Source organism: Scyliorhinus canicula, chromosome 4 (assembly GCF_902713615.1).
Source record: "Scyliorhinus canicula chromosome 4, sScyCan1.1, whole genome shotgun sequence".
In the NCBI taxonomy this organism is placed as follows: domain Eukaryota; kingdom Metazoa; phylum Chordata; class Chondrichthyes; order Carcharhiniformes; family Scyliorhinidae; genus Scyliorhinus; species Scyliorhinus canicula.
In genome coordinates this window covers 31,626,208-31,640,415 of record NC_052149.1, presented here as the reverse complement: position 1 = coordinate 31,640,415, position 14,208 = coordinate 31,626,208, and positions in this window count along the sequence as shown.

The following is a 14,208-nucleotide window of genomic DNA, read 5'->3' as shown; positions in this document are numbered from 1 at the left end:
GTTTGCTGCGGGTCTGGAGACACAGAAGCATCAAGTCAGGAAAGAATAATAATAATCTTTATTGTCACAAGTAGGCTGACATTAATATTGCAATGACGTTACTGTGAAAAGCCCTGAGTCGCCATATTCCAGCACTTGTTCGGGTACACAGAGGGAGAATTCATAACCTCCAAATTACCTAACAGCACGTCTTTTGGGTCTTGTGGGAGGAAACCGGAGCACCCAGAGGAAATCCACTCAGGAGAACGTGTAGAGTCCGCACAGACAGTGATCCAAGCTGGGAATTGAACCTGGAACTGTGAAGGCATTGTGCTAACCACTGTGCTACCATGCTGCACATGGCAGATTTCCTTCCTTAAAGGGCATTAATGGACCAGGTGGGTTTTGATGACAATCCAGATCATTTCACATCACTGAAGCGAGTTTTCAATTCCAGAACGATTAATTCCATCTGCTGTCATGATGGGATTTGGTGATAATCTTACAATTCTCTAGGGTCCAGAGGACTGGAAAATCACAAATACCACACCCTTCTTCAAAACAAACAGTGTCAGACTAAACCCAGCATCTATAGACCGGTTGGAAAGATTTCAGAAACAATAATTCAGGACAACATCAACAGTCACTTCGACAAATGTGGATTAATTAAGTTGATGTTCAACTAACTTGCTTGCGTTTATGGATGAGGTAACAGAGAGGGTTGATCAGGTACTGCAGTTGATGTGATCTATGTGGACTTCCAAAAGGCATTTGATAAAGTGCCATATAATGTCCCTTCAGGAAGGAAATCTGCTGCCATTACTTGGTCCAGCTCACATGTGACTCCAGTGCAGACAGCAATATGGGTTGACCCCTCTCTGCCCTCTGAATTGGCCTGGCCAGGCACTTAGATCAAGGACACTTAGGGACGGGCAATAAAAGCTGGCCCAGCCAGCGACGCCCAAGTCTCATGCCCGAATATTTTTTTAAAATAACGTAATACCTTGTAAGTGGGATTAAAAAAAACATGGAGTGAAAGGGACAGTGGTAACATGACTTCCAGGTTGATTGAGTGATGGGAAAGAGAGAATAAGGCCGAATGGTTGTTTTGACCCATGGGGCTGGTGTTAAGAACTGGATAATTATCTGAGGTGAGACAAAAAAAATTTGCTTAGCTTCCTTGGGAAGTGATAACCTGAAGCTACATTCTGAGATTCGGACTCCACCAGCATGACTTCTGCGGTGACACTAGTGGATTCAGGGAATCAGTTGGTGAATTCAGTCATGTAAATGAGGAAAGCAACTGAACCCAAATCCTGGCTGGTGGCCATTTTTTCTCCAGGTGCTTCCAGCACCCTCTGGCTGAGTAAGTTTAATAATATGCAGAATTTAAAAAAAATATAGATTTCTGACCTTAATGTTAAGAATAGGATTGGTGGGGGGAACAAAATAGCTCAAATCAAAGCAAGTGGAGATTTTGTTTTGAGCCATTTGATTGGCCGATTTGGTGTTGTTAGTTGCCAAGTGGCAATTTTGAACTTTCTCTGAAGGGTTTGACATATAAATTCCACATGGAACGTTGGTTCTTGTGTGGTCGTGGTAAGCTCTGTTGGGTGATTTATGAAGTTACTGACAAACTTAAATTGTAGAAGTTTTTCAAAATGTCAATACTCATCCATCAATGTGTTAGTCGGTTGATGATCCTAGGGATAAAGAGCTGTAGCTATGGGGATAGACTGGAGAGGCTGGGACTGGTTTTCTTCGAGAAAAGAAGGCTGAGAGGAGACTTTATCGAGATATTCAAGATCTCAAGTGATCTGGAGAGGGTAAATGGTGAGAAACTGTTGCCTTTCAAGAGTGCAACATGAACTCGAGGATACAGATTCAAAATAATGGACAAAAGGAGGGTAAGTGATGTGAGGAATATGGGCGCGATTCTCTGCAAATGCGGAGAGTCGTAAAGGCTGCCGTGAAACCGGCCGTGTTTCACGGCAGCCTCCGTGCCCCCTCCCTGGACCGATTCACCCCCTCCGGTCGGGGCTAGCATCGCGGCCCCGGGAAGAACGGCAGCGTGGGCTTAGCGAACGTTCGCTAAGCCCGGCCGCCAAGACTCACAGCGGCCGACGTGCACAATGACGTCAGCCGCGCATGCGCGGGTTGGACGGCTCCAACCCGCGCATGCGCGGATGACGTCATCGCGCATATGCGTCAAACCCACGCGGACTAATCCTGCGGGGCGGCGGAGGGACAAAGAGTGCACGGGAATCGGACCCGCTGCCCGCAATCGGTGCCCACCGATCGCGGGCCCATGCCACCCTTGGCACGGCCGTGGTGCGGCCTTGCCAATCGGTGGCATGGTTGTGCAGAACGGCACTTTGCGGCCGTTTTCACGAACTGTGAAAACGGCCGTAGAGGCCTGGGAAATCGGCCCATCGGCTAGGGGAGAATCGCTGTTCACCGTAAAAAAACGGCGAGCAGCAATTCGTGTCGTGGGGCGGCCGTGGGGGGGGGGGGGGGGGGGGGGGGGGGGGGGGGGGAGAATAGCGGGAGGTCGGGAAAAATGTCGGGAAGGCCCTCCCGCTATTCTCCGACCCGTCGTGGGGGGCGGAGAATCGCGCCCAATTTGCCCTGTGGTTGGTTGGAGTTTGGAAGTGACTTTCTGAGAGGGTGGTGGAGGCAAATTTGATCGAATTATTTAAAAGGGAATTGGATTGCGATCTGAAAAGAAAGATTGTGCAAGGTTACGGGGATAAGCAGGGGAATGGGAGTAGGTAGAATGCTCTTTCAGAGAGCCAGTGCAGGCTTGATGGGCCAAATAGCCTCCTTTTGTACTGTAAAGGTTCTGGGATTCTGTTTTGAGTATGCTTGTGTTAGTGTGTGACTGCACGTACAACATGTAATCTGAGTGCCAACATGTCCACCAAGTCAGAAGGTTGTAGGTTCAAATTCGACTCCATGATTTATCCATATTGATTACTCAGTACAGTACCGACAGAATGCTGCATTGTTGGAGGAAATGTTCTTCCGATGAAGCATTAAATTGCAATTCCGACTACCTGTTCCTGCGATTTGTGTAGATGTAAAAGATCCCATGGCAATAATTGAAAAGAGTCAAAGACTTTAATTAAGCGTTCGCTAAATTTCTCGTGTACCCTATCCATCCAAGAAAAGATTAGTAGATTATTCACCTAATTTGCTGTCTGTGGGATCTAACTGTGTAGAAATTGGTTGCTGTGTTTACAGCAACAACAATTTGCATTTATATAGCTTCGTTAACATAATAAAACATCCCACCACCTTTTACGAGTGTTATCAAACACAATTTGACACCAAACCACATGAGGAGGAAAAGCTTTTAAGGAGTGTCTTAAAGGAGGAAAATGAGATAGACAGGTGGAGAGGTTTAGGGACAGAATTCCAAAGTTTATGGCCGAACCAGCTGAAGGAATATCTGTCAATGGCGGAGTGATTAAAATTGGGAATGCTCAAAGAATGCAGCGACTTTGGTCGGGGGAGGGGGGAGCAATTTTACTGCAGGAGATCACAGAGATAGAGGGTTGAGGCCATGAACTGATTTGAAAACAAGGGCAAGAATTTGAAAACTGAGGTGTTGCTTGGGCCAGGAGACAAAGACCAGTGCGCACAGGGGAGATGGCTGAGCAAGTTTTAATGCACGTTAGGACTTGGACAGCTGGGCAGCACGGTGGCACAGTCGTTAACACTGTTGCTCACACCGCCAGGGACCCAGGTTCGATTTCGACCTCAGGTAACTGTCTGTGTAGAGTTTGCACATTCTTCGGCGTGGGTTTCCTCCGGGTGCCCCATTTCCGCCCAAAGTCCAAAGATGTGCAGGTTAGGTAGATTGGCCATGCTAAATTGCCCCTTAGTGTGTCCAAAGGTGAAGTGGAGTTACGGGGATAGGGCGGGAGAGTGGGCCTAGCGTATTGTTTCGGAGGTTCGGTGCAGACTCGATGCTTTGAATGGCCTCCTTCTGCACTGGAGAGATGTGAGTTTTGACTGACCTCACATTTACCCACAATGGCGAATGCTTTCCAATTTGGACACAAAGTAGTTTCGGACATTTTGAGAAACGTGTTACAGCACTGCAAAGGGTGAATTTGTTTCATACTTCAGTTTATGCCAATATTTATATAATGTGTCCTGTTTTGAGCTAATGTGTTACTGCGTTAATATGTTACTGTGTTTTAGCGAAGACTTTGTTCTCATTAGGAAAAGATTATAAGGGTGTTATAATGGGTGGTTGCATGTTGGCAGTAGGTGGGTTATCAGGGTGTTCCAATCAGTGAGGTGAAATGTGAAAAGAAATGTGAGGTTGCAACGTGGAATGTGTCAGAGCACTAAACTGAAGAATTACCAGCTCACTGATGAGAACAAAGTCTTCGCTAAAACACAGTAACATATTAACACAGTAACACATTAGCTCAAAACAGGACACATTGTACCATTAGCAGCAGAACATACAGGGCAAGTCTAAACTTTCACTTCTTTGTGAATGTTGAGTTGACTGGTTTGCAAAGGTTGATGGGAAACCGGATTGTGTTTGTTAGCTTTCCAGGAATGGCAGCACATTGATACAATGAGAAAATAACTCAGTCTCCAGGAGGAACGCTTGTTCATTTTACTCTGTTAAATATTTGATGTTAATTAGATAGTCGGATTCACTCTTTGATCTGTCACACATCACAACCCAGCACAAACCGATGAACTGTGAGATTCGACAGTGGCTATCAAGTGAAATTAAAAAATATTTTGGAACTGGCATAAATTCTCCTGGGGGCAGACAGAAAGTTATTTTTCAGCAAGCAAATGAGTCTAGGGACAAATATGAAACATTCCAGGGACAAAACCGAAGCTCCTTCCAGATTCAGTAATGTAATAGTGTTTTCGGCGAATTGTTTTTCTGGCTTTCAGATAATTAGTTTTCTTTTAAATGTACTTGATGCTACACTTAATGCAGAGCCAATTGAAAGAAATGTACCCTTTTGGGAAGAGCTCATCTCTGTGAATACGTCAAACAACAGGAGCAGAATACAAAGTCACTGATCACAATCTCAGTTAAAGTAAATCCTCAGTCTAAATTACAGACTACATATTTTGAATTCTGAAACATAATGGAGCCCTAATTGAAATGATAATGTTCAAATTGCTGAACATGCCTTTAATTTATCTTCCACCTTGTTCCGTTGCTGTTGATGCTGTGCTCAAAGAACAAAGAACAAAGAACAAAGAAAAGTACAGCACAGGAACAGGCCCTTCGGCCCTCCAAGCCTGTGCCGACCATGCTGTCCATCTAAACTAAAATAAAAAACAAAGAAACGTCCAGCACAAATCGGTGATTTGTTCAAAGTATTATTTTATTAATAGAATATTCATATTCATATGAAATAAGGAGAAGAATTAATTTGGGGAATAACACTGAATTGTACTTGAAGAAGTTGACTTTAATGTCTTTAAGAATAATTTCCCCTTCCATTCTGTCAGTGGCAGGACTTGCTTCACAATGAATTGAGAGCAGGGGATGCTCAGTGAAGCTTGTATTTAAGAGCTGGGTTTTCCCCCATTCAGGAAAGGCTTCTGGACAGGGAGAGGATCCAGAAGGTAGAGCAGGAACCGGCGTTTAGAACATAGAACATAGAACGGTACAGCACAGAACAGGCCCTTCGGCCCTCGATGTTGTGTCGAGCCATGATCACCCTACTCAAACCCACGTATCCACCCTATACCCGTAATCCAACAACCCCCCCCTTAACCTTACTTTTTTAGGACACTACGGGCAATTTAGCATGGCCAATCCACCTAACCCGCACATCTCTGGACTGTGGGAGGAAACCGGAGCACCCGGAGAAAACCCACGCACACACGGGGAGGACGTGCAGACTCCGCACAGACAGTGACCCAGCCGGGAATCGAACCTGGGACCCTGGAGCTGTAAAGCATTTATGCTAACCACCATGCTACCGTGCTGCCCTTTTATGCTGAAGTTTTGTATAACAATAAAACTGTTGTGGATCTGCAGATGTCTCCTGCTGCCTAATTCAATAAATGGATATTAACCAGTTCAACATCATCTCTTGATGGGATCGACTTCGTCTGGAATGGTTCAATGGGTGTCAGTCACCCTTGCAGACCCTGCCAAGCTGCTTTTTGTTTCAAACGCCAATCTCGACAATGAATGCCTGTCATTTGACTGTGGAGGCACCACAACTGTTTATCCCAATGTCCATTTTCAGTAGATGAGGTTGGAACCATGTGGCATTCCACCTGACAAAAGGTTATCAGCGGGATTCTCCAGAATCGGCGCGATGGTACGATGCCGGCGTCAAAAATGGCGCTAAGCACTCCAGCGTCGGGCCGAGCGGAATCCTCCGCACTTCCGGGGGCTAGGTGGAAGCCGGAGGGGTTGGCGCTGCTCCAGCCGGCACTGAAGAGACTTTGCAAGTCCGTGCATGCGCCAAAGGGCCGGCGTGATATCGTGCATGCGCCGAACCGCCGGTGTATTCTGCCGCATGCGCAGGGGGGGGTGTCTTCTCCGCGCCGGCCATGGCGGAGCCCGAGAGGGGCTGGCGCAGAAGGAAGAAGTGCCCCCCACAGCACAGGCCCGCCCATAGATTGGTCGGACACGATCACTGGCCAGGCCACTATGGCCCCCCCCCCCAGGGGTCTGATCCCCCCGCGCCCCCCCCCCCCCCAAGATTGCCCGAGCGGACTTACGTGCCGTGTGGGACCATATCTAATCCACGCCGGTGGGACAGGCCAAAAGCCGACGGCCGCTTGGCCCATCAGGGTCCGGAGAAATGCCCGGGGGGGGGGGGGGGGGGGCGCTGCCAATGGCCCCCGACTGGCATGGCGTGAACTCCGCCCAAAACCAGCGCCAGAGAATACGGCAGCCGGCATCGGGCCAGCGTGGTGGGGTCGCACTGCCCCTGGGGATTCTCCGACCCAGCCGGGGGTGGGGGGTGGGGGGTTGGAGAATCCCGCCCTCTTAATCTGAAACGTTAATGCTGTTTCCCTCCCTGCAGATGCTGCTTGTCCTTCTGATTATTTCCAGGATTCTCAGTTTACCAGGATTCTCCGTTTACCAGGATTCTCAGTTTACCAGGATTCTCAGTTTACCAGGATTCTCAGTTTTACTTTGCATTTCCAGCAATGGCATTAATTTGCTTTTTGAGTACTATTACCTGACCAAGATCAAATAAGGGCAATATCTGCCTCCTTCTGAATCTGTATGGACCAGCTATGTATTGTGAGATTGAAGGTAATCTTGACCTTGTGTGATTTCTAGGGGCTTTTTCACAGTAAATTCATTGCAGTGTTAATGTAAGCTTACTTGTGACAGTAAAGATTATTTAAGTGAAATGAATGAAATTAAAATCGCGTATTGCCACAAATAGGCTTCAAACAAAGTTACTGTGAAAAGCCCCTAGTCGCCACATTCTGGCGCCTGTTTGTGGAGGCTGGTACGGGAATTGAACCGCGGTGCCGGCCTGCTTTGGGCTGCTTTACAAGCCAGCTCTTTAGCCCTGTGCTAAGTGCAGTTCAGGATTGGCAATAAATGCTAAATGCTGATCTATCCCGTCTTTCCCACATCCTGTAAATGAATTTTAAACATCATAAGGTCAGAAGTAGGGATGTTCGCTGATAATTACACAAAGTAATTTGGCATGTCTGCATCGACTCTCACAAAGTTCTACACAAACTTCTACAGAGATGCGATAGAGAGCATCATATCCGGCTGTATCACAGCCTGGTATGGCAACTGCTCGGTCCAAGATTGCAAGAAACTGCAGAGTGTGGTGAACTCAGCCCAACGCATCACACAAGCTTGCCACCCTCCCATTGATTCTGTCTACAACTCCCGCTGCCTCTGGAAGGCAGACAGCATTATCAGAGACCCCTCCCACCCAGGCTTTGCCTTCTTCCAGATCCTTCCATCAGGCAGAAGGTAGAGAAGTCTGAAGACCCTCACATCCAGACATAGGAACAGCTTCTTCCCCACAGCAACAAAACTCCTCAATGATCTCGGACTGATCTGTTCCCTGAATGAACACGACGCCCTATGCTGCTCTTGCTCATGCATTTGCTTTGTTTGGCCCCTTGTTCCGCACTGTAACCAATCACTGTTTGTCAATGTACCATTTGTCAATGTTCTCTGTTGGTTATTCTTTTGTCTACTATGTACATACTGTGTACGTTCCTCGGTCTCAGAAAAATACTTTTCACTGTACTTTGGTACATGTGACAATAAATCAAATCTAAATCAAATCAAATTTAATACCATTCGCAACTCCTCAGATACTGAAGTAGTTTGTGCCCATATCCTGGGGTGATATTCAAACTTGGGATGATCAGTGGCAGTTCTATACAAGTGCCAGGCAACCATGGTCTTCAACAAAGGAGTGTCTAACCAATTTGCCTCGACATTACCATTGCTGAAGCCCCACTATCAACATTTGGAATGGTTACCATTAACCAGAAACTGAACTGGACTAGCCATATAATTACCGTGGCTACAAGAGCAGGTTAGAGGCTTGCAATCCTGAGGTGAGTAATTTACCTCATGACTCTCCAAAGCCTGTCCACCATCGACAAGACATAAGTGATGTGACCATCAATTCACGAGATTGGAGGTGAACAGTGGTTTTAATAGTCTTACAACTGAGCCTGCCTGCGACGAGATGAACTGGCAGCAGGCTCACAACAGCAGATCTTTATACTTCCAGTTAGTGGGAGGAGCCATGGGCGGAACCATGGGCGGAGCCAAAGGGGGAGCCCAGTACAAACTCCTGATCTCCCCCTATGGGCAGAGCCGTGCAACTGCTCGTACACCGAGCTTACAGAGGCACAACACATATAATATAACACAGTGTGAATTACTAGGAATGTGATTCACCACATTTACCCCCTGTAAAAAAAATCAAGTCCAGCGGGGTGATGGGTCTACAAATTGAGTCGGTCCCGCGGTCAAGTCGTTCTCTGCGATCTACGAAGCACCGGGGTTGCAGCCTCTTCTGGTGGCTGGGTGGTGGCGGTCGGCGAGGGTACCATGGCGGACTCTGGGGGTGATTCGGTCCGAGCTTCGTACCCGACTGGTTTGACTGGTGACTGGGAATGCCGGAAACACATAGGCGTGGGGGCGTGGAGCACGGGCAGTGAACCTGCAGGCGTGGAGGCGCCGGGCGCGGGGGGTTGGGTGTGGTGTAGTGTGAGGGGCGCCTCGGCGGTAGTGGTGTCAGAGTTGGATCCTGCAGGCGCCAGGTCCCAGAGGGAAACAGTGTCCTGACGGCCGTCAGGGTATTCGATGAACGTGTATTGGAGGTTCGAGCGGAGTAGGAGCACTGTCTCCACGAGTGGGTCAGTTTTGTGGGTCCAGACGTGCTTCCGGAGGAGAACCGGGCCCGGTTTCCTCAACCATGCTGGGAGCGAAACCCCCATGGTAGTGCCCCTGGAAAAAACAAATAGCCGCTCGTGAGGGGTCTGATTGGTAGCAGTACATAGGAGGGACCTAATAGCATGGAGCGCGTCGGGGAGGACCTCCTGCCAATGGGAGGTCGGGAGCTTCCTGGACCGTAGGGTCAGTAGGATGGTCTTCCAGAACGTCGCGTTCTCCCTCTCCACCTGCCCATTCCCTCTGGGGTTGTAGCTGGTAGTCCTGCTCAAGGCAATGCCCTTGTAGAGCAGATACTGACGCAGCCCGTCGCTCATAAAGGACGAACCCCTGTCACTGTGCACATAGCTGGGGAAACCAAACAGGGTGAAGATGCTGTGCAGGGCCCTAATGACTGTGTGGGAGGTCATATCAGGGTACGGGATAGCAAATGGGAAGCGGGAGAACTCATCTATGACGTTTAGGAAGTACACATTCCGATTGGTCGAGGGGAATGGCCCTTTGAAATCGATGCTCAGGCGTTCAAAGGGCCGGGAGGCCTTTACCAGGTAGGCCCTGTCTGGTCTATAGAAGTGCGGTTTGCACTCCGCACAGATCGGGCAATCCCTGGTGATGGCTTTTACCTCCTCGGTGGAGAAAGGCAGATTTCGGGCTTTGACGTAGTGGGCAACCCGGGTGACCCCCGGGTGGCAGAGGTCATTGTGGATAGCTTTCAGGTGGTCGTCTTGTGAGCTGGCGCACGTGCCGCGGGTCAGGGCATCTGGGGGCTCGTTGAGCTTCCCCGGTCGGCATTTGTAGGTGGAGAGTTCGATCCTCCACCGTAGGATCTTATCGTTTTAAATTTTGCCCCTTTGTGAGTTGTCAAACATAAAGGCAACCGATCTTTGGTCGTTGATGAGGGTGAACCTCCTACCTGCGAGGTAGTGCCTCCAGTGACGTATAGCTTCCACGATGACTTGTGCTTCCTTTTCGACCGAGGAGTGTCGAAGTTCCGAAGCGGAGAGGGTTCGGGAGAAAAAGGCGACTGGTCTCCCTGCCTGATTGAGTGTGGCTGCGAGAGCGACCTCTGAGGCATCGCTCTCTACCTGGAAAGGGACGGATTCATCCACCACCCGCATGGCCGCTTTGGCGATGTCCTCCTTGATGCAGGTGAAGGCCTGGCGAGCCTCATCTGATAGAGGAAAGAGTGTGGCCTTAAATAGTGGGCGGGCTTTGTCCACATACTGAGGGACCCACTGGGCATAATATGAGAAAAACCCCAGGCACCTTTTGAGGGCCTTGGGACAATGAGGGAGAGGGAGTTATAAGAGGGGACGCATACGGTCCGGGTCGGGGCCCAGGACTCTGTTTTCCACGACATAGCCGAGGATGGCTAGCCTGGTCGTGCGGAAAACGCATTTCTCCGTGTTGTACGTGAGGTTGAGTTTCTGGGCAGTCGGGAGAAATCGTTGGAGGTTAGCGTCGTGGTCTTGCTGATCATGGCCGCAGATGGTGACGTTGGCCAAGTACGGAAACATGGCCAGCAGCCCGTATTGGTCCACCATTCGGTCCATTGTTCATTGGAACACCGAGACCCCATTCATGACGCCAAAGGGAACCCGGAAGAAGTGGAAGAGGCGGCCGTCAGCCTCGAACGCCATGTAGTGACGGTCCTCCGGGCGGATTGGGAGCTGGTGGCATGCAGACTTCAGATCCATCGTGGAGAAGACTTTATAATGGGCGATCTGATTCACCATGTCTGCAATCCGGGGGAGGGGGTATGCATCGAGGAGCGTGAACCAATGAATGGTATGGCTATAGTCCACTACCATTTGGAATTTTTCCCCGGTCTTGACAACCACCACCTGAGCTCTCCAGGGGCTATTACTGGCCTCTATGATCCCCTCACTTAGAAGCCTATGGACCTCAGTTCTGATAAACACCCTGTCCTGCAGGCTGTACCGCCTGCTTTGAGTGGCTATGGGTTTGCAGTCCAGCTTGAGATTGTCAAAGAGTGGAGGGGGGTCGATGTTTAGCATAGCGAGGCTGCAGATTGTGAGTGGGGGCAAGGGCCCGCCGAAGCTGAGTGTGAGGCTTCTGAGGTTGCACTAGAAGTCGAGTCCCAGTAAGAGTGGGGCGCAAAGTTCTGGGAGTACGTATAGCTGGAAGTTCGAGTAGCTAGTGTCCTGGATCATTAGGGTCACGGCGGTGCACCCTTGGTGGTGAACAGAGTGAGAGCCCGAAGTGAGGGAGATAGTTTGCCGTGCAGGGAAGATAGAGAGCGAACAGCGTCTTACCAGATCTGGGTGTACGAAGCTCTCGGTGCTCCTGGTGTCAAAGATGCACGGTGTCCTGTACCCGTTGATTTTAACGGTCATCATAGAGTTGCGGAGGTGTTTCGGACGCGACTTGTCCAACGTGACCGCGCTGAGTTGCGGGTAGTCGGCGGCTTGATCAGCTGTGCTGGAGTGGCCCCGTGATGACTGCCCTCTGAGTTCGTAGTCTTCGAGGTGAGTTTCCGAGTTTGAAGAGGATGGATCCCAAGATGGCCGCCCCCTTGCATCGCACGTGGCGGGCGGCGAGGAAGATGGCGCCCAAGATGGCGGCCCCCATGAGTCGCACGTGGCCGGCCGTGTGGAGGGAGGTTGCCAAAATGGCTGCCCCCATGAGTCGAACGTGTCGGGTGGGGGGCGGAGCCGGAGTACAGGCCGCAGCATTTCGGGGCCTGCGGGCCTGTGAGTTTTGGAAACGAGTGCTCTGGGCTGCGGGAGAGTTTGGAGAGGGGGATTTCTTTGCTAGGCATACCCGGGCATAGTGTCCTTTGTGACCGCAGCTGCTGCATGTCGCGTTGTAGGCCGGGCAGTGCAGCCGTGGGTGCTGGGGCTGTCCGCAAAAATGGCACACAGGGGCTGCATAGTGGGTGGGTGGCCGTGCGGCGCAGGCCTGGGGCAGTCGCTGGTCGGGGGCCCAGGGTGGGGTCGCTTAGTCCGCGGGGAATGAGGTGAGGCTGCGGAACGAGACCTCCATGGTAGTAGCCAATTCTACAGTGTCCTCTAAGTTCTGGGCCCCTTTTTCAAGCAACCACTGGCGTACATAGTTTGACCTGAGCCCTGCCACGTACACATCTCGGACAGCGAGCTCCATATGCTGTTCAGCTGATACAGCTTGGTAATTACAGTCCCGAGCTAAAACTTTTAAATCCCGCAGGAATTCATCCAACGACTCCGCGGGGCACTGGCGGCGGGTTGTATAAATGTGGCACGCGTAGACCTCGTTGATGGGCCTCACGTATATTCGATCTGGCATGGCTAGGGCCTCCGTATACGAGGTAATACTGTTAAGTTGAGTAGAGATATGGTGGCTCACCCTTGCGTGCAGTAGACTGATTTTCTGCTCCTCTGTAGTTTCTGATGTGCTTGATTCAGCCAGGTAGGCCTTGAAACATCTGAGCCAGTGTTGAAAGATTTATTTCGCCTCTGCAGCCTGCGGGTCGAGTTCTAGTCGATCAGGTTTGAGGGCTGACTCCATAGTCGTTTTCTTCAAGTTTCCTAAGACTATTAAATTGATGTGACCATCAATTCACGAGACACGAGATTGGAAGTGAACAGTGGTTTTAATAGTCTTAAAACTGAGCCTGCCTGCGACGAGATGAACTGGCAGCAGGCTCACAACAGCAGATCTTTATACTTCCAGTTAGTGGGAGGAGCCATGGGCGGAACCATGGGCGGAGCCAAGGGTGGGGCCCAGTACAAACTCCTGATCTCCCCCTATGGGCAGAGCCGCGCAACTGCTCGTATACCGCGCTTACAGAGACACAACACATATAATATAACACAGTGTGAATTACTAGGAATATGATTCACCACAATAAGTCAGAACTTTGATGAAATACTCTCTACTTTCTTGGATGAGCATAGCTCCAACAATGTTCAAAAAGCTTGACGACATCCAGGACAAAGCAGTTCACCTGTTCCGCATCCCATCCACCAACTTAAACATTCACTCCCTCCCCACTATATAACAATAATAACCTTTTATTATCACAAGTATGAAGTTACAGTGAAAAGCCGCTAGTTGCCACATTCCGGCGCCTGTTCAGGTAAGCAGGTACGGGAATTGAACCTACGCTGCTGGCTTTCTTCTCTATCACAAACCAGCTGTCTAGCCCACTGAGCTAAACTAGCCCCTCACTGAGCTAAAGGTGTAGAAGGATGGGTTAGTAAATTTGCAGATGACACGAAGGTCGGTGGAGTTGTGGATAGTGCTGAAGGATGTTATAGGATACAGAGGGACATAGATAAGCTGCAGAGCTGGGCTGAGAGGTGGCAGATGGAGTTTAATGCGGAAAAGTGTGAGGTGGTTCACTTTGGAAGGAGTAACAGGAATGCAGAGTACTGGGCTAATGGCAAGATTCTTGGTAGTGTAGATGAACAGAGAGATCTCGGCATCCAGGTACATAAATCCCTGAAAGTTGCCACCCAGGTTAATAGGGCTGTTAAGAAGGCATATGGTGTGCTAGCCTTTATAAGCAAGGGGATTGAGTTTCGGAGCCACAAGGTCATGCTGCAGCTGTACATAACTCTGGTGCGGCCGCTCCTGGAGTACTGCGTGCAGTTCTGGTCACCACATTACAGGAAGGATGTGGAAGCTTTGGAAAGGGTTCAGAGGAGATTTACTAGGATGTTGCCTGGTATGGAGGGAAGGTCTTACGAGGAAAGGCTCAGGGAATTGAGGTTGTTTTCGTTAGAGAGGAGAAGGCTGAGAGGTGACTTAATAGAGACATATAAGATAGTCAGAGGGTTAGATAGGGTGGACAGTGAGAGTCTTTTTCCTCGGATGGTGAT